This window comes from Odontesthes bonariensis, unplaced genomic scaffold (genome assembly GCF_027942865.1).
Source record: "Odontesthes bonariensis isolate fOdoBon6 unplaced genomic scaffold, fOdoBon6.hap1 scaffold_211, whole genome shotgun sequence".
In the NCBI taxonomy this organism is placed as follows: Eukaryota; Metazoa; Chordata; class Actinopteri; order Atheriniformes; family Atherinopsidae; genus Odontesthes; species Odontesthes bonariensis.
This window is the reverse complement of record NW_027457420.1, coordinates 7,506-25,267: the sequence shown is the minus strand read 5'-3', so window position 1 is coordinate 25,267 and position 17,762 is coordinate 7,506. Positions and strand designations below refer to the sequence as shown.

Below are 17,762 nucleotides of genomic sequence, written 5' to 3'. Positions count from 1 at the left end.
TGTTCAGGTCATGGAACAGTGGAGCAGATCTTTACCCTCACATAGTTACTGTAGGGATCATGGGAGTTTAACCATCCAGGGTTAAGGTTGTGTTCCATGTGTTTTCTGCACTCTGGACCCCCAGAGAGTCTGTGGGGGGTGCCGCAGAAGTCACTTTTACAGGATATCCAGTCACTGGATAACGCAGTCAGAGCTGTGTCTGCATTGTGGTTGGGAAGTGGTTCTGGTTTACGGGGACTCCACCAGTTCTGCCCCTCGTCTCCGACCCTGTTTGTGGTTTACATGGACAGGATCTGGATGTGTAGTCGGGGGGAGGAGGCATCTGCTTTGGGAACCTCAGGGTTCCATCTGGTTCTGTTGACCTTCAGCTGCTCTGGAGAGGAGAGACGATCCGGCTCGAGGCTTCAAAAACATCTTCCATTTAAGGTTAAGCAGCCACAGCGATAATTGGCATGTGCTCATCACGTGTGTCTTTCTGAAAGAGTATCGACATCAGATGTGTTCTGGAGGTGAGGGGTGGCTGTCCCTATGCAGAGAGTAACAAGGCAGAGCCTGAAATAACCACCTTTCCATTTGGACTTTTATTCCTAAACCCGACGAGACAGTGAGGGAAAACATCCATCATCCATTTATCCATCCATCCATCATCCATCCATCCATCCATCCATCCATCAGTGGAGACGGTGGGAAAGGTTTGTTTGTGTAATTGTGTTTTCTGCCACCAGAGGGAGTCTCACCGACCCGCTGCCCCTGAATGCCATCAGGCAGGCTGAGGGGCACCATCAGAGGGGCGGAGCCAGGAAACCACGTGATGACAGCATGATGTGTGTGTGTTCCAGGTGTTCTGAGCTAAAGCTGCTCAGTGTGTGTCAGCAGCTCCTGAAACATCACCGTCATGTCTCACTTTGGGCTGAAATGAACTTCAGCAGCAGCAGAGGAGGCTCTGACCATGGGCTGCTTCCTGCTGACTGCAAAGGCTCATGGGAACTTTCCCTTTGGATCCAAGCTATTAGATTATCAGTGTTGTCATCATTGCTTTAGCTTCAGTTTGGCCTTTAATTTAAAGCACTTCTGTGGCCACCAACAGTTTCCTGAGGGAGGTTCCTGTGGATGAAGCTGTGCTGTTTTCCTCTTGTGGCAGAAAAGTGACAAAAACAACCTTCAACCCTGAGAAAAACCAGCTGCAGTCTGTTGCTGTTTGGCCTCACAGCTCATAGAAAGATAGAAAAACATGATATCTGACACGACTTTCCTCTCAGGGAGGGAACGCTCCCTGTTCCATGCTGAGGAACATGGAAATAAATACACAACACAGAGAGTTACAAGTGCAATAATTTATTGGCAAAACAACAGCAACAAAGTGCAAAAATAATGAGTACATTTGAACATTTACAGAAACATTTATTCTTATTTTAACACTGATGCAGCAACAAGCCTAAAGAACCTGAAAAAGTCTTTAAAACAGCCTTCAGTTATTTTATGAACCTCATCTTTAGCTTGAGGTGAACTGATGGTTGGATGAAGTCTGAGGTCATCAGTGTGTTCATCACATGATCACAGCACAGCTGGCTTACACAGAGATTTTGGTTTTATTAGTTTAACTTCATGAAGTTATTAAGTAATTTAATCCAGAAATGATCAAAAGAAACAACGAAAATAAAAAGGTTTCATCATCAAAGTGTTAGATCTGTTGGATTGAATAATTCAGTGTTTAACTACAATATAAATAGAAATTCCAGTTAAAATGAACATTATATTCTTTGATAGAAATCTAATTACAGTGAAAATATTCTTTCATTTCTGAATAACAGTTTTACATGTTTGCAGACTTCTTCCACATTTCAGATAAAGTTCACTTTACTGAAAATGTTTCAACTTCCTGATGTTTTCGGATCATTCCAAACTGCATGTTTATTGCCCCTCTGAGCGATGCCTCCGCTGCTTTGTGCTGCTTTCTTGGCACTTTTTACCTGAGACTGATGACCACAGACACTATCTTTTAGTCTTCCAACATGTTTCCTGTGAGACAGCTTTGCTCATCAACTGTCTCTGGTTTGTTCAGCTGCTTGGTGTTCTGTCTCATGCTCTGTATCTCAATAAAGTCTCCGACTTGTTGGTTTCAAACTTTGACGACTGAGAAAAATTGAGTGGAACCTGGAAAAGGCATGAACTCAGTCCCTATGAAAAGAAAATGAAAAGAGAGAGTTTAGGATTCAACCTTTCAGTGTGTAGTTGATCCATGTAGTTGTCTTATCCACCAGTGACCTCACATTTCCCCTGATGATCGAGAGAAGAAATGCTTTAAACTTCCTCCTCCTTTTCCTCCAGTTTGTTCCTGCTCTGCATCCTAGACGTCTCCTCTTCAGCTCATCCAGGTTTGGGGTATTTTTCCAGCCATTTCTCGGGATTCTGTGACACTCAGTTAGCTGCACCTACAGGTGAAAAACTTTCCCGTTGCTACGGTTACGCATCATAACAGATGTGAAAAACTACCAGAGTGACCAGCAGAGGTGCTTCCAGCAGCATCCACACCAGCTCAGAAACATGTTTCAGAAGTCTCTGTTTTCACACAGAAAATCTAAAGAAGATGCAAAGAATTCTGGGATAATGGTGCTGACCTGGTTCTGTTCCACCTGAACCCAAAACATTTCATCCGGAGCCAAAAGCTTCCATCCAATATGTATCATCAATCTACATTTCTAAATAACTAAAGCTGACATATAAGTTTATTATTTTATTTTTTTAACTAGAATTATATTACGGTGGAATTCTGCAGTTAAAGAAAGAGGAAAACCTCCATTTAACCAGGAGTTACAGCAGATTAAATCTATAAGTTAGTGTAAATATAAATATATATGGCGAAAAACACTAACTTCATGGTGGCACTGGAGGAAATTCAGGTATTCTGCAGAAGCACAGGAGTTCATCCCCTTCAGATCATGAATATCTGACGTTGATTCCTGCTTTTAAAAGAATCAATGAGAAATCCCCAGTGAGACGACACTGCCACCAGGAGGTCAGATTGGAACATTACACTATTGTTTGGATCCAGCACTGTGTTCTTCAACAACCTTCAGTTTTACAGATCATTACGGAGGTTGAAAAAGTAAGTTTCAACCCAAAGTTTGGACTAAAATGCGTTCACACATCTGATTCCAACACAACAGACATTTGAAAGAGTTTCACAGCTTGAAGTTGAGCCTCGTGCCCTTTTAATGTTGGAACAGCCTTAACTTTCAGCTTCAGTCATGAGCATCATACAGCTGTCTGGGAAGTACAGGGAACAACTCCAAACCTTTTTCAGACTGCGCTAAAGATTTCTGGGTCTTTGGGGAAGATGATAAGGGTCAACTTTCCCTCGTAACCAAACACACATTTTCTTCAAAAATATCTGTGTAGCAAGAAGATGAAAAGCATGAGAAAAGTTAACATCTGCCCTTTAATGAAATGCAGAACAATGAAATACAGACGAGTGTAAAGCTCGACTTCACATCAAACTGAAATGATATATTGCTTCTTCAGATGTTTACAGAAATACCATCAACTCACAATTGATGCCATGCCATTGAACGTCGGGAGATCCGTCCCCAGTTAAAGCAATCCCAACAAATTATAAAGCACTTTCAATGGTTCTGCAAACATGTGCTCCCCACAGAACTAAAGTCCTGACAAGAGAAGGTGGTAATCCACAAAGAAGATTTTTAATCTGAACAAAGGCAAGGCTTCTGATTGGTAGTTCCTGTTGCTGCTCCCAGGTGAATGTTTGCTTATCTGCCGTAAAAATTGTTGATTTAATTCAATCACTTCTCTGCAGTGTGACTACGTTGGTGTTTCTTTAGACTATCTAATCTAGTGAAAGTTACCCCACACTGACCACAGCTGAAAGGTTTCTCTCCTGTGTGACTACGTTGGTGTCTCTTTAGATGAGATAATTGACTGAAAGCTGCCCCACACTGACCACAGCTGAAAGGTTTCTCTCCTGAGTGACTACGTTGGTGTCTCTTTAGATCAGATAATGCAGTGAAAGCTGCCCCACACTGACCACAGCTGAAAGGTTTCTCTCCTGAGTGACTACGTTGGTGTTTCTTTAGATTAGATAATTGAGTGAAAGCTGCCCCACACTGACCACAGATGAAAGGTTTCTCTCCTGAGTGACTACGTTGGTGTTTCTTTAGACTACCTGATTGAGTGAAAGCTGCCCCACACTGACCACAGATGAAAGGTTTCTCTCCTGTGTGAATACGTTGGTGTTTCTTTAGACTACCTAATTGAGTGAACGCTGCCCCACACTGACCACAGCTGTATGGTTTCTCTCCTGTGTGAATGCGTTGGTGTTTCTTTAGACTACCTAATTCAGTGAAAGCTGCCCCACACTGACCACAGATGAAAGGTTTCACTCCTGAGTGAATACGTTGGTGTGTCTTTAGATGACCTAATTGAGTAAAAGCTGCCCCACACTGACCACAGATGAAAGGTTTCACTCCTGAGTGAATACGTTGGTGTGTCTTTAGATGACCTAATTGAGTAAAAGCTGCCCCACACTGACCACAGATGAAAGGTTTATCTCCTGTGTGAATACGTTGGTGTTTCTTTAGACTACCTAATTGAGTGAAAGCTGCCCCACACTGACCACAGCTGTATGGCTTCTCTCCAGTATGAATTCTCTGATGATTCCTCAGATATGATCGTTTGATAACTTTCCCACAGTCCTTACAGCAGTGCCATCTGGATCCCTCTTGGGCTCTACGTTTCTGCAATGACAGAGAGGAAGAAGACTTAGATCCTTTTGAAGTTCACACAAAAGATTTTTACTAAGCTAACCTATGCTAACCAACATATTCTAGCTGGACCTGGACAGACCGAGCCACACAGGTCTCAATATCTCAGATCAAACGTGAACGCTGAGGGTGCGTTTATAAGTGCCCTCAGCTATCAGCACTGTGCTCTGATGTGTTCTACACATGTTCAGCTTTTTAAGAAGTAAACTCTTGCTTTTTGCTCTTTTACTAATTATTTTTGTCACGATGAAACTCTGAATAGGAACTTGAGCTATGTGTTTTATGATTATCGTCAGACAATCTTAAATCACTGCAACTCGAAGAAGGAAATCATCCTACTCGCTGATTTTAATATCAACTGGGACATCCAGTCAGGAAAAATATTAAACAGCTGATGGATGAGTACAATTTGAGACAAACCATAAAAGGTGCGACAAGAATAACTAATACGTCAAATACAACAATTGATCTAATATTTACTAATAATCCTGAAAGAATCTCTAAGACTTTTAATCTATTATCAGGCCTGTCAGATCACAATTTTATCTTGTGCTCATGGAAAATTAAGAGGAAGCATTTAATGGCATCCACCAGAGGTCACCAGTTCTACTTCATACCCAAAAGCCAGCAACAATTCCTGAATGAGGAAATCCAAAACCTAGAAGGTCTAATATTCTGGAAAATAACGACATTGAGGCTCGCTCAGATAACTTTATTAAATAAGTCAATGATATTATAACGATTCACATAATAAAAAAAAAGGTGAATCCAAGCAACATAGAATCAATCTGCCCTGGTTGAACAATGAAATTATTAAATGAATGAAAAATAGAAATAAAGTCTTAAAGGGATAGTTCGCCTCTTTTGACATGAAGCTGTATGACATCCCATATTAGCAATATCATTTATGAACATTGACGTACCCGCTGCTGCGTCCAGTGAGCCGAATTCCAGCCGAAGAACAGATCGAGCACTCCCTAGCCACCTAGCGATAGCTGCACCTGTTACGGTGTTTACTGCTCGGTCTCCTCTTCGGTCTGCACAGTTTTACATTGGACGCATTGATATCAAGGGAGGCAAAAATAGCGCCAAGCGAAGTGAGGTCTGACTTTTTCCTGAACAATGATTTTGTGATGCAAATGTACTCTTTTGAACGGATATTTTTTTGAGAAGCAAAACGCTTTTTTTTTGTGCCCCCAGCCAACTAGGCAGACTAGCTTCGTGGACCCCAAAACTCAGCTGGAATACGGCTCACAGGACGCAGCAGAGGGTAAGTCAATGTTCATAAATGATATTGCTAATATGGGATGTCATACAGCTTCATGTCAAAATCCCTTTAAGGATTACCCGTAAGGTGAAAGCAGATTCTATATTGAGGCCATAAATGGGGCAAATGGTAATTAAAAGCTTACTAGTTCTTACTAGTGACCTTTTAAAGACCAATAAACAGGCTCTTGCTGACCCAGTTGTAAATCTATCCATAAAACAGGAACGGTACCATCGACATGGAAGATTGCTCGGGTCACCCCCGTCTTTAAGGCCGACAAAATCTATCCACCCATAAGTATTTTACCTAGAATTTCCAAAGTAGCTGAGAAATGGGTTCCCACAGAACTGACTGAACTCTGAAATAATGGCCATGCCACTCTTCATCCAATGCAGTTTCGTTTTAGGAAATTCCATTCAGCAGAGACAGCTGCCTGTTATTTCCTAGAAAACTTAAAGAGCTTGTTGGATCAGGGTGGCTTTGTAGCTGCTGTATTTATTAATTTAAAGCGTACTTTTGATACCATTAATCATGATGTGCTTATTGCTAAATCTGCTCATTTCAACTTTTCAAAATAGTGCCCTCTGCTGGATGAAATCATACCTGTCGCACAGGAAACAGGCGGTTCAAATTGGTGATTCGCCATCTTCATACCACTCTTCTTCTGCTGGAGTAAACACAGGGCTCAATATTGGGTCCTGTTTTATTCAGCCTAAATGTCCATAACTTACCAAATGTCTGTAGAAATATAAAGATGAAACCATATGCTGACGACACTGTATTATACTGTCATGCCAATTCAATTCAAGAAGCTGCTGCAATTCTCTCAGGAGCCACGATGTCAGTGTCCCTTTGGCTCCAAAACTGTTGTTTACATTTGAATAAAAAATAAACAGTCTGTATGTTTTACTCCCGGCAGCCAACAGAGGGACAGCAACCATCAGTCATGGTGGATGAGGAGACACTTGATGTGGTTGAACACTTTAAGTACCTCAGGGTAATCTTTGATACTAATCTTAATGTTGTGTTCACTCCTTTCATTCTTCCCGGGAGGTTGTATATTTTGTTTAGATCGCATCGATTTGGGTCTTGATGAAAACCGGAAGTGATGTAGTTAAGAAAATAAAAACGGGATAAAACGGGAACTTCTTTGCCGTCATTAAAAGAAGCATACCAATGACATGAAACTCAATACTTTGACTTACATTCTGATACATTGCCCAACGCGGCAAGTTCATTTTGAACGTTGTAAACAATGGGGAAATGTGTTTTTTCTGCATGGGCTGTTTGGCAGATTAGCATTAAGTTATTGAAATATACTAGCGGTTTCTAAGGGTTTTGTATGTTAGCGGATAGTTAGCGAAATGCTAGCACTTGTTTCGTTCACCAAACAGATTGAGGATGATGTGTTCAAAGGGAAATTATATGTGGCTTATAATGTTGTAAAATGTGAGTTAACGCCAGCTCAACTTTGGCTGTGCTAGGTTCATCTGTTTTACTGTTAAGCTTTAAAATGTATGGTTTAAAATTTGTGTGTATTTGAATGCTAATAAATGCTAAATATTGCAAATGTACTATATTTGTTTACAGTTTAAGTTTTGAGTTGATGCTGGTTTATTTGTTATTCCAGAAGAGCAAACAACATGGTCTCTCTCGCACTGGTAAAAAAACATATGCCCATCACCCAGGTGCCTACACAGATCACCACCTACTTCCTACCTATATACAGGTGTGCCTATACCTATTACTGCCCCCAAGTGTTCAAATCATATGAGTAAATAAATCAAAGAAAAAGACTAAACCTATAAAGCAAAGCAATTAACTAAACAAATAACTACACAATAATATTAGCAAAATATCAATAATTAATGTGAGCAAAATAATAATGAAAACAGTAAACAAATTAACCATTAAATTTACCATGACTCAAAAAGAAAAAATAGTATAGCTCCAACAACTACCATATGTTATTCGTAACATAAAGTTAAACACGAGTGGCAACCATGTCTGAAGCCAAAGATTCTGCGGGAGAAAAGGACCTTACAACACTGAAAAGGAGGCGAGCACAAGCTAAAGCAGCTGTAACCAAGATGATAATGGCCGTGAATGTAAAAATCCGAGAAAACAAACCTGAAGAGTTGAAAGCAGCATTGGAAAGACAAAATCATGATAGACTCACTGATGACATTGACAAAGAAGAGTTTGATGCCTATGAGAAGCTTATCTTGATGAGCGTTCATGATGTGCATCATGAGGCTCTAGCCTGGCTGCATGAAGTGAAAGATGGAGCTGACGATCATCCAGATGTTGATGAAGAGTTAGACGTCACAAACCAAAATGATTTAGTCAATGAACCTCAACACAAATGATGAAAATTCTGTGTCAGGAGAGCTAGAGATGCTACAAGCTCTGCGAAAGAGGGAACAGGAAAACTTTGAAGTGCTGCTTCAACGCAACAAAGAGGAGTTTGAACTGGAACTCCAGCCAATGCATCACAAGGCCGAGCTAGATGCAAAGATGCTACACAATGAACAAAAGAAGCAAGCCCTGACTGCAGAAATCTATTCTACACCAAGAGCTGTCAGGATCCCTGCAATGACAAAACCGTCACTTTCACCAATATCTAGGGATTCAAAATCACAATTGCTAGAGTTTTCACCACAATGGTTAACTCGTCTACACCAGTACACCGAAGGAAAGGCTCGAGATGCTATAAGTCACTGCTTATACAACCCCAATCCTAGTGCGGGTAGCAAGGAGGCACTTGAGCGACTAAGAACAAGATTCAGAAATCCTCATTCCATCTCACAAGCTTGGGTAGGAAAGGTTTTGAACTTTAAGGAGATAAGAGACGATGTGCAACTCAGAGACTTTGCAGACCAACTGAGAGGCTGTGAGGATACGCTGGCTGCCATGAAGTGTGAGGAAGAGCTCAGTGGTCGCCGCACATTGGTTGAGATCATTGGCAAGCTACCATCAGACCTCAGGGCCAAATGGTTAAATAAGAACTATGAAATTACAAAAGAAGAACATCTTCCAAAACTTGACGACGTTGTCAGCTTCGTAGACAGAAGCTGCAAAGAGGTCTGATCCAGTCTTTGGTGGGTTAGTTAGCTATAAGAAACAGGAGAAACCAAACAATTTTACATTGACTACAAAGGGGTTCAAAAAACCTTTTCAAAACTACCCCACAAGTGTTAAGGCAGCTGCTGTTCAGGAGAACAAGTCTACACGTACCAAGCAACCAGCTAATCTAAAGTGCCTGAAGTGCTCAGAGCGCCACTTCTTGAACCAGTGTCCAGCTTTCGCTCACTAACTGTGCCAGATCGCCTCGTGTTCGTTCAGGAGAAAAACCTGTGCCAAAACTGTTTCATGATGGGGCACAACACTGAGGTCTGCACACGCTATTGGGTACGTAATGTGCCTGGCTGCGGACAGAAACATAACAAATGGTTGCAGCCTAACCACACGAGCAAGTCAGGACGCCACTGATGACAGTAAAACTCCCCAACAAACACAACCTACCAGATCACCTAATGTCACTTGTGGATTTGCTGGAGCTGGAAATGGTAAGGTTTGCTTACCTATTGTTCCTGTTGTGGTTAGAAGCAAGGCTAGCAGCATCAGTTCTGTCACGTACGCATTACTCGATCCAGGAGCCAACACCAGTTTAGTGTCGGAAGAACTCATCAAGAAACTCAAAGTTAAGGGCAAGCCTGCCAGGTTAGACCTTGATACAGTAGGAGGCAGTCGAGAAGGAATATTTACTGGAAGTGTGGACCTTGAGATAGACTCACTGCACGATGGCAGCATGTACACGCTTAATGGTGTGAGAACACTAAATAAGTTAATCATAGGACTTATCCGTCTAGCTACACCTGATGAGACGGCCAGATGGGATCACTTAGCGGACATCCCTATTCCCAGTGTCAACTCCAAAGATGTGCACCTTGTTATTGGACAAGATGCACCACGTCTTCTCAGAGCTGAAGAATATCCTGTAGGAGGAGATAATGACCCATATGCTACCAGAACGGTGCTTGGCTGGGCCATAAATGGACCAATTGATTGCAAGGAAAAAAGGAAGGCCAGGGCCTACTTCCTCAAGCCCGATCATAGCCTGCAAACTCAGGTGGAAAGGTTTTGGAAACTTGATGACCCCACACACAAGAACAATCTACCAATCAATGACCACAAAGTCATTAAACTGTGGGAAAATTCATTCTCCAAAGAAGGCTCACACTATAGCTTAGACATACCTTTCAAAAAGGAAACCGTGACATTACCAAACAACATCAACTTAGCAACACAGACTACGATTACTGGAACGCAGACTAAGACAGAACGCAGACCTGAAAGAGAAGTATGTGGAGGCGATGAAGTCGACCATCAACAAAGGTTATGCAGAAGAGGTCTCAGCTTCGTCACTTGACCGCAGTGATAGCAAGATCTGGTACCTCCCACATCACCCAGTGACTCATCCCCGCAAGCCTGGAAAGGTACGTGTCGTCTTTGATTGTGCAGCTAAGCAACGTTCCCTCTGAGCTGCTCGCACATTCTCAGCGCACAAGAACATCTATGCAGCGCATAAAATAAAATACTAGATATACTAGACCTAATCTAATCTAATTAATTAGACCAATACTGTGTTTTTCTGTACCATTTTTCAATATAACGCAGTGAGCGACAGGTGTTCAGCCAATGATACGGCTTACTTGCGCTATGCAGCCAATCAGAGCATTGATGGTGCTTGCATATGTGCCCTGCCCATACGCGCCGTGCAGGTTAGCTAGCTAACAGTGAGACGCAACCCCTTATCATGGCGAAACGAACGGGCAGCGCCAGCGACACATCCACTCACCGAGCCAAAGTAAAAAAGAAATGCGGTTCTTTTAGGATGGAATGGCTGTCTGAGTGCAAACAGAAGAACAAGCGCTGAAACTGGGTCAGATTTTTTCTTTTTCGAGCGAGAAAGGTCTACTCTGCAAAACCAGGCTGCATGCATGACTCTCACATATAACATAACATACTACACATCTCATGAACAACAAGATATTTGTCTTTTTCATTTTAAGTGGGCCAAATCGCTTTTATTAAAAGTAATCTAATGAAAACTGCTGCTGTGATTTGATTCTTTTAATAAGCCATGTAACTGGCTATGATCCAGGGTGTTGAACAGGTGTGATTCAGGTGTGTGGCCACAGCGTGCACATCTGATGCTGCTCACAGTGCTCCTCAGTGTGCTCAGGGAGCTGGTGTGTTCGCCCAGACACATGAAAAGTTAGAGGGAAGGCAGCTAAGTATGATGGAGTATCCCTCACTACTTTTGCCTCCCTTCATATCAATGCTAACAGCCACCTAGCGATAGCCGCAGCTGTTACGGTGTTTGCTGCTCGGAAGCAGGGGAGTGCTCGGGCTGCACTTCGGTCTGCACGGTTTACACAGCAGGCAGTGATACGAAGGGAGAGAAAATAGGGCCAAGAGATGTGAGCTGTGACTTTTTCTGGAGGGAGGGTTTTGTGATGCAAATGTATTACTCTTTGGAACGCATATTGTTTTGAGAAGCAAAACGCTTTATTTTCGGGACCTTAGCAAACTAGCCGGACTACCTTCATCAACACCAAAACGAGGCTGGAACTCTGCTCACAGGACGCAGCAGGGGGTAAGAAGATGTTCAGAAATGATGTTGCTGATATGGGATGTCATACAGCTTCATGTCAAAAGAGGCGAACTGTCCCTTTAACTTTGATGAATCTTTCTAAATACAGTGGAAACCGCTTATAGTGATCACGTTGGTCCAGAGCCAATTTGAACACTATAAGCGGTTGATTACTAAAACCGAAGTTGTATTACAGTACAGGTATTTCACTTATTTTTTATGGAGAATATCATCTAAATGCCATTTGTATCGTTTTTCAATGAGAAAAACTAAATAAAACGGATAGCTTCAGCATTTACTGAATTTTATTATCATGCAAATTTAATTACAGTAGGCTACTGCGCAGTGCGCAGACATACTGTAGGCTAACTCAAATACAGTACGTAACTTATTCTCTGCTGTGCCGCCGGTGCATTTTTTTTCTTACAAGTCAGACAATAAGTTTGAATTCAATCCGCCTTTCAGCAGCCTGCTCGGATCTATGCTCCTCCGTGCCGGTGTTCTGTCGATTTGTGCTACTTGGCGTGAAAACGAAACTTAGAAAATCGGCTCGGCGCATGCGCAAAACCACAAAGTAGCAATTCTCGACAAGTAGGAGAAATCGAATGAGCACCGGCCTCCCATCTTACAAGAACCAGCCTGGAGCTTCCAGCGGTCACACACGCATTCAATCCGCTCTCCAGCACCCATCCTCGGACACATGCTCCTCCATGACTTCCTTTTTCCAGCCATGATTCGCGCGCTTGCTGCCCGGTGTCAACTCGTTACGTTAGCTAGCGAGGCAGAAGCAGACGTCCAGAAAGGAATCAAGGGAGTAAAAAATAAAATAGCTACACGTAGTTTTAAAATTATTTTTGCACATGTTTACATTCATAAAATGGCCAAAAATGAACATTATAAGCGGATTTCTTGATCACTATAAACAAATTATTTAAACAGCATTTGTATAGAAATGATTCCGTCCCAAGCCTTTTGATCCATATAAGCGGTTGATTACTATATCCGTGACCACTATAAGCGGTTTCCACTGTATTTTCTGTTTCTTTGTTCTTTAGTTTTTTGTCATGGTGTATTGTCTGTATGTTTTTATGATACCTGCCTGAGGACAACGGATAAAATTTAGCAGCTGTGCTAACTCCGGCATATTTACATGGATGCTTTGCTGATATGTTGATTAATGTGCAGAGTCCTAACCAAATAAATAAGAAATAAAATAAAAACCTCCTCCACACTGACCTGTGGCCCGGTGGACCCAGAGGATGAGCCGGCTCTGTTCCTGGTGGAGGGGTTCTGCTCCTGGTTCTGCTCCTGCTCCTGGTTCAGCTCCTGCTTCAGCTCCTGCTTCAGCTCCTGGTTCTGCTCCTGGTTCTGCTCCTGGTTCTGCTCCTGGTTCTGCTCCTGGTTCTGCTCCTGGTTCTGCTCCTGGTTCTGCTCCATTCTGGTCCGACTGATGGACTCTGCAACTGTCAGCACATACGATAAGATCCAGCTGTGGCGTGCAGCGTGTTAAACCACACCCACTTTTCTTCTTCTCTTGATAACCTTTCTGCAGTTTTTAACCATCCAGTCACATTCCATTAAACTCATTACTGTGCTTTTTATTTAAATCCCTGTGAACTTTAAAATGCTTCTTTAAAGACCCACTAAGGTCACAGTTCAAAATATTTGTAGCTTTTTGATCAAATTCAGAGAAAAATGTAATAATAACTCTGTAGACCGACAGCCACTGGGTGCAATATCCCATAAATCTCATCTGAGTCAGTGGAACACCATCAACTTAAATCATTTTACTACATTAAGACAATGATCCCGTTTGAGGAAAGGGTCCCAATATCATCCCAAAGACTGAGGTTCAGATTCAAGTGGTATTTGAATGCTAAACCTTTGCTGTAGTGTAATCCACACCTGAAGATAAATGCTTAAAATTTAGCGTGTAAAGATGGATCATTTAATATTTCATAGCTACTATTAATAATAACCCATTAGTATTTCATAGTTAGATGTGGCAACAAAACATCTAACTGGCAGCACTATTAATAAAAACCCAGAAGACTTCTGACTATTCAAATAGTCATTTATTAATATATAAAAGTGATTGTGCAAAAAAAAAAACAAAAGTGCAAAAAACTATTTATAATTTTCATGACATGGCATCACTTAGGTAACACTACTGTGCTGATTAGGGCCGGCACGGTATATGTATTCGTACCGAACCGTCACGGTACGGGGGTCACGGTTCGGTACGCGCATTTCCACGCAGAATACACACGGTACGGAAGTTTTCTGAACACGGAACTGTTATTTTGCAAGAGTTTCCTTCAGGACCCATTTAAACACTGCCACATACAAGCTCTGATTGGTCCGTAGAGATATACGCTTTTGGACAGAGTAGTTATCAGAACTGTCCTACTTGAATTTCGTTCTGATAACTGTCCTTCCCCAGCGGAGCTGTTTCATTCTCCATTCCCACATGAGTCGGGACTGATGCGCCGCGCGCAGCCGTCCGCGTCAGTGACGTGTTAGCCGTTAGCCGTTTAGCGCCACATTCAACAACAAAACGGAACAAAACAAAACCCGAGAGAAGAAAAAACACCACAAAGAAGCTAATATGGAGAGCGGGGAGGCCACTGTGTTTATGGTCTGCATGATGGTGATATTAATCATGGACAATCACATCAGGCGTCTAACATCGAGGCTGGAAGAGCTCACAGAGTCAGGAGATACTTTTTCATTTCATGAAGGAAGAAAGGAGAGCAGCGCGCCGCAGACAAAGGAGACCAGTGTAAGTTTAACTTATTAAACACGCGCCGGTTCTGTCTATGAGGAAACATTTCAGCCTAATAGAATTACATGTGGCGCAGCTACCGACCACCACACACCTCCGTCAGGTGCGTTCTATAGAACCATGAAAAGACCCGACCAATTACGTCTCCCAAATGTATTACAACAACCCCTGGATACGAATACATGCAGAGTAAAAACAATTACCGAAGCAATTGGAATTTACATCGCATCTGCTATGCGCCCATATTCCACTGTAGAAGAGGCAGGATTCAGATATCTGTTACATGTGCTCGAACCTCGCTACACGCCTCCTTCGGCACTGTACCGAAAATGTACCGAACCGTAGGGTCCGTACCGAGGTACGTACCGAACCGTGAGTTTTTTGTACCGTTCCACCCCTACTTAGGTGCCATTCTTTTTAGTGCACCCAAGAGCTCCTCCATAATGGCTCTGCTGTTACGACTGGCTTCCAAAAGCTCCGCCCGTAGAGCCATGCGCTCCTCTGCCTCCCTCTCTGCCTGCTCCTTAAAAAAAGCATCATGCCACTTAAACAGGCATCACTCTGCCGTTGCCGCTCTGCGTCGGAGACCAGCATCTCCTGCACAGTGGCCACAAGTGTGTCGGTCCTTTTTTTCTTTCCTAAAAAAAAAACAGAGGGTGGAGACAGATACTTAGTAAACAGCAATTATAATACAACACCTTGAATTCTAATACTGTGACACTCAAGATTCATATAAAATGCAATAGGCTGTTTTCTTTACCAGGTCTAGGGTGGCAGAGGGTGCTGGCAGCTGGCTGGGGCTGGCTTATGGTTGATGATGATGATGATGATGATGATGATGCTGCTGCTGACACGGGCTCTGGTGTAGTTGCTGAAGGGTAAAAACATTTAAGAATAAAAACAAGTTATAAAAATGAAGGGTGGTTTAACGTTCATTATAGTTCTGTGTGGCTCTATCAGTTATTTGAAGTTTTTTTTTTCCATTCAAACAAGACCTCAGTAAGAGCAGCCTACATGATGTGCTTGGCTGTTGTTACCACCATATCGACAGCAGAGATTATACATTTACATATTCAATAGGAATGTTCTTTACCTGGTGTAGGGTGGCAGAGGGTGCTGGCCACAGCAGATGGGTCTGGTGTAGTCACTGAAGGAATAGACATTTCAGAATAAACATGTCATAAACAGGAAGCATGGTTTCATGGCAAAAAAAATAAAATAAATCACGATTTTACCTCTAACAAAAATTGAAGTATTAATGATTGATTGAATATTTCAAAATATTTCGTAAGTGACCATGGTTTAAGCGGGATAACGCCCTCCGAGGTGCCCATTACCAGAAATGAATGGACGACGCGAAAACAACAGTCCAACGCGGTTCACGCCCCCGTGTAGCCCATTACCTTCTGATAATGGACACCTCGGCGGGCATTCTCCCAGAGCAGCATACATGGTCCGTTTACATTTGGCTTTTCTTAACTCCATTAAATTGAGAACAGACAGTGAACATTTTCATATGCATTAAGAGTGTTTTCTTTACCTGGTCGAGGGCGGCAAGGGGTGCTGGTGGCGGCATGAGGATCCAGGACGCTGTTGGACCCTGTAACTGATAAAAAAACAAACAGATTAGAACCATATCATATATATAAAATAAAATAAAAATGGCAAAACTGGTGAGGTAGATCAGCACAGCTGTTATTAGTTATTTACTAACCTTCTAGCTCCTCTGAGCGCGTTGCTTCGCTCCGCTGGAATTACTCCAGAAGCGCGGCGCCAGAGTCCTTTGCCCCCGCGTTGCCTGAGTAAGCAGGTCGGTGACCCAAAATACTGTCCAACGTGCCGAACCACTTGCTTGTCTTCCTACTCGCCCCACTCTGGCTATTGTGGTCCTTGATTCTTTTGTAGTTCTGTTTCAGTTTTTTTCCATCTTCTCTCTGCATTGCTTCGCCGTATGATATATCCCCGCTTTTTCCAGCTGGCAGCTTATCATAGCAAAGATTTTCAGATTTCGCTGCGCGCCTTCAAAATCCCTCTGTATGTCCTCTGTGGCATTTGTAGCAAGCAAAGCTTTGACCTCCTCGTCTGTACATTTATCTGTGGCTTTGTTCATAGCTCGAGTGTTTTCGTAGCAAAAGTGTTTTTTAAAAATGGCGGGGGCACAGTATATAAACACAAGAAGCGGAAATGAAGAAGCAGAAGGGGCGTAGCTACCGACCACCACACACCTCCGTCAGATTAGTTCTATAGGACCATGAAAAGACCCGACCTCGGAGAAGGAGCTAAATAGTTATAGGAACTAAGGGAGAAAGCCCCGAGTTCCTGTATGTCCGAACACGGGAGAAAACGGCCCCGCGGATTAAAAGGTTATTAGAACTGCCAAAGGTTCCTACAGTCCGAAAGCGGCTATTCTCTCCGTTTCTAAACCTGTTCTCATTTCTAGAACCTTTTTATCATGTGCTCAGTCCTTGTTGGTTCGTGGATAACAGAAAATATTGGATATGTAAAGGAAAGTGAATAATGAAGCTTTCATGAGACACTTCTGAAGAGGACAGTCAGACTGTCTTTTAATGGGCTTCTGAGTGTAAATCTGAGAAATCACACACTGATACAGAGGAGAACTGGATTTCTACTGCTCCTGTGATACTTTCCTGGATCACCCACAAGTCTTTATAATAATGCTATGACTCCTCTTCACACAACTTAAACTCTTCATGTCATTAAAGGATTTATATTGAGCAGAATTAAGTCCCATTTTAACATCTAATCATGAAATATGGCATATTGTGTACGTTAAACACATCAAATCACATGTTTTGGCTGCACACTTCTATCAAGCGTTAGCATTAGCATGCCGGGCTAACTGTGAATAGCAGCCAGGTTATCTGAACTTTTTACTCTCTGCTGCATGTTCTGACTGCCCGTGTCCAGCAGCAGGAATCAAACCAATGACACAGAGCACTCTGAAGACATTTCTGCTAACGTCTGACCGCTAAATTCATTCTTTTCTGGACTCACCTGCATGCAGCTTTCTGTTGCTATGCTACCAGATGTTCCAAAGCGCAGAACGCATTGTTTGGTCCAATCGGCTCGGCTTCCGTCGCCTGCTGATTACGTCACAGTACATGGCTGTGGGCTTGAATGGGAGTACATTGTGATTGGCTGTAGTAGCCATAGTAACCGTAACTAGGAGAGTTTTTTTCTCGGTCTTTCGGTGATCGGCAGCAGCTATGGAGAGCTTTTAGGAAGAAATGAAATATTTCCTACAAAATAGTG

At 42.5% G+C, this 17,762-nt stretch overlaps 1 long non-coding RNA gene across 1 annotated transcript; it reads right to left on the bottom strand.

The window, feature by feature from the left end:
• Positions 1–15,263: 15,263 nt before the first annotated feature.
• LOC142376225 (uncharacterized) lies at positions 15,264–16,090 on the bottom strand. The gene is made up of 3 exons (XR_012769349.1): positions 16,030–16,090; positions 15,583–15,636; positions 15,264–15,360 (listed from the first exon to the last, which is right to left on the bottom strand). It is a non-coding gene; the product is annotated as an uncharacterized LOC142376225 (long non-coding RNA).
• Between the last annotated feature and the right edge of the window lie 1,672 nt (positions 16,091–17,762).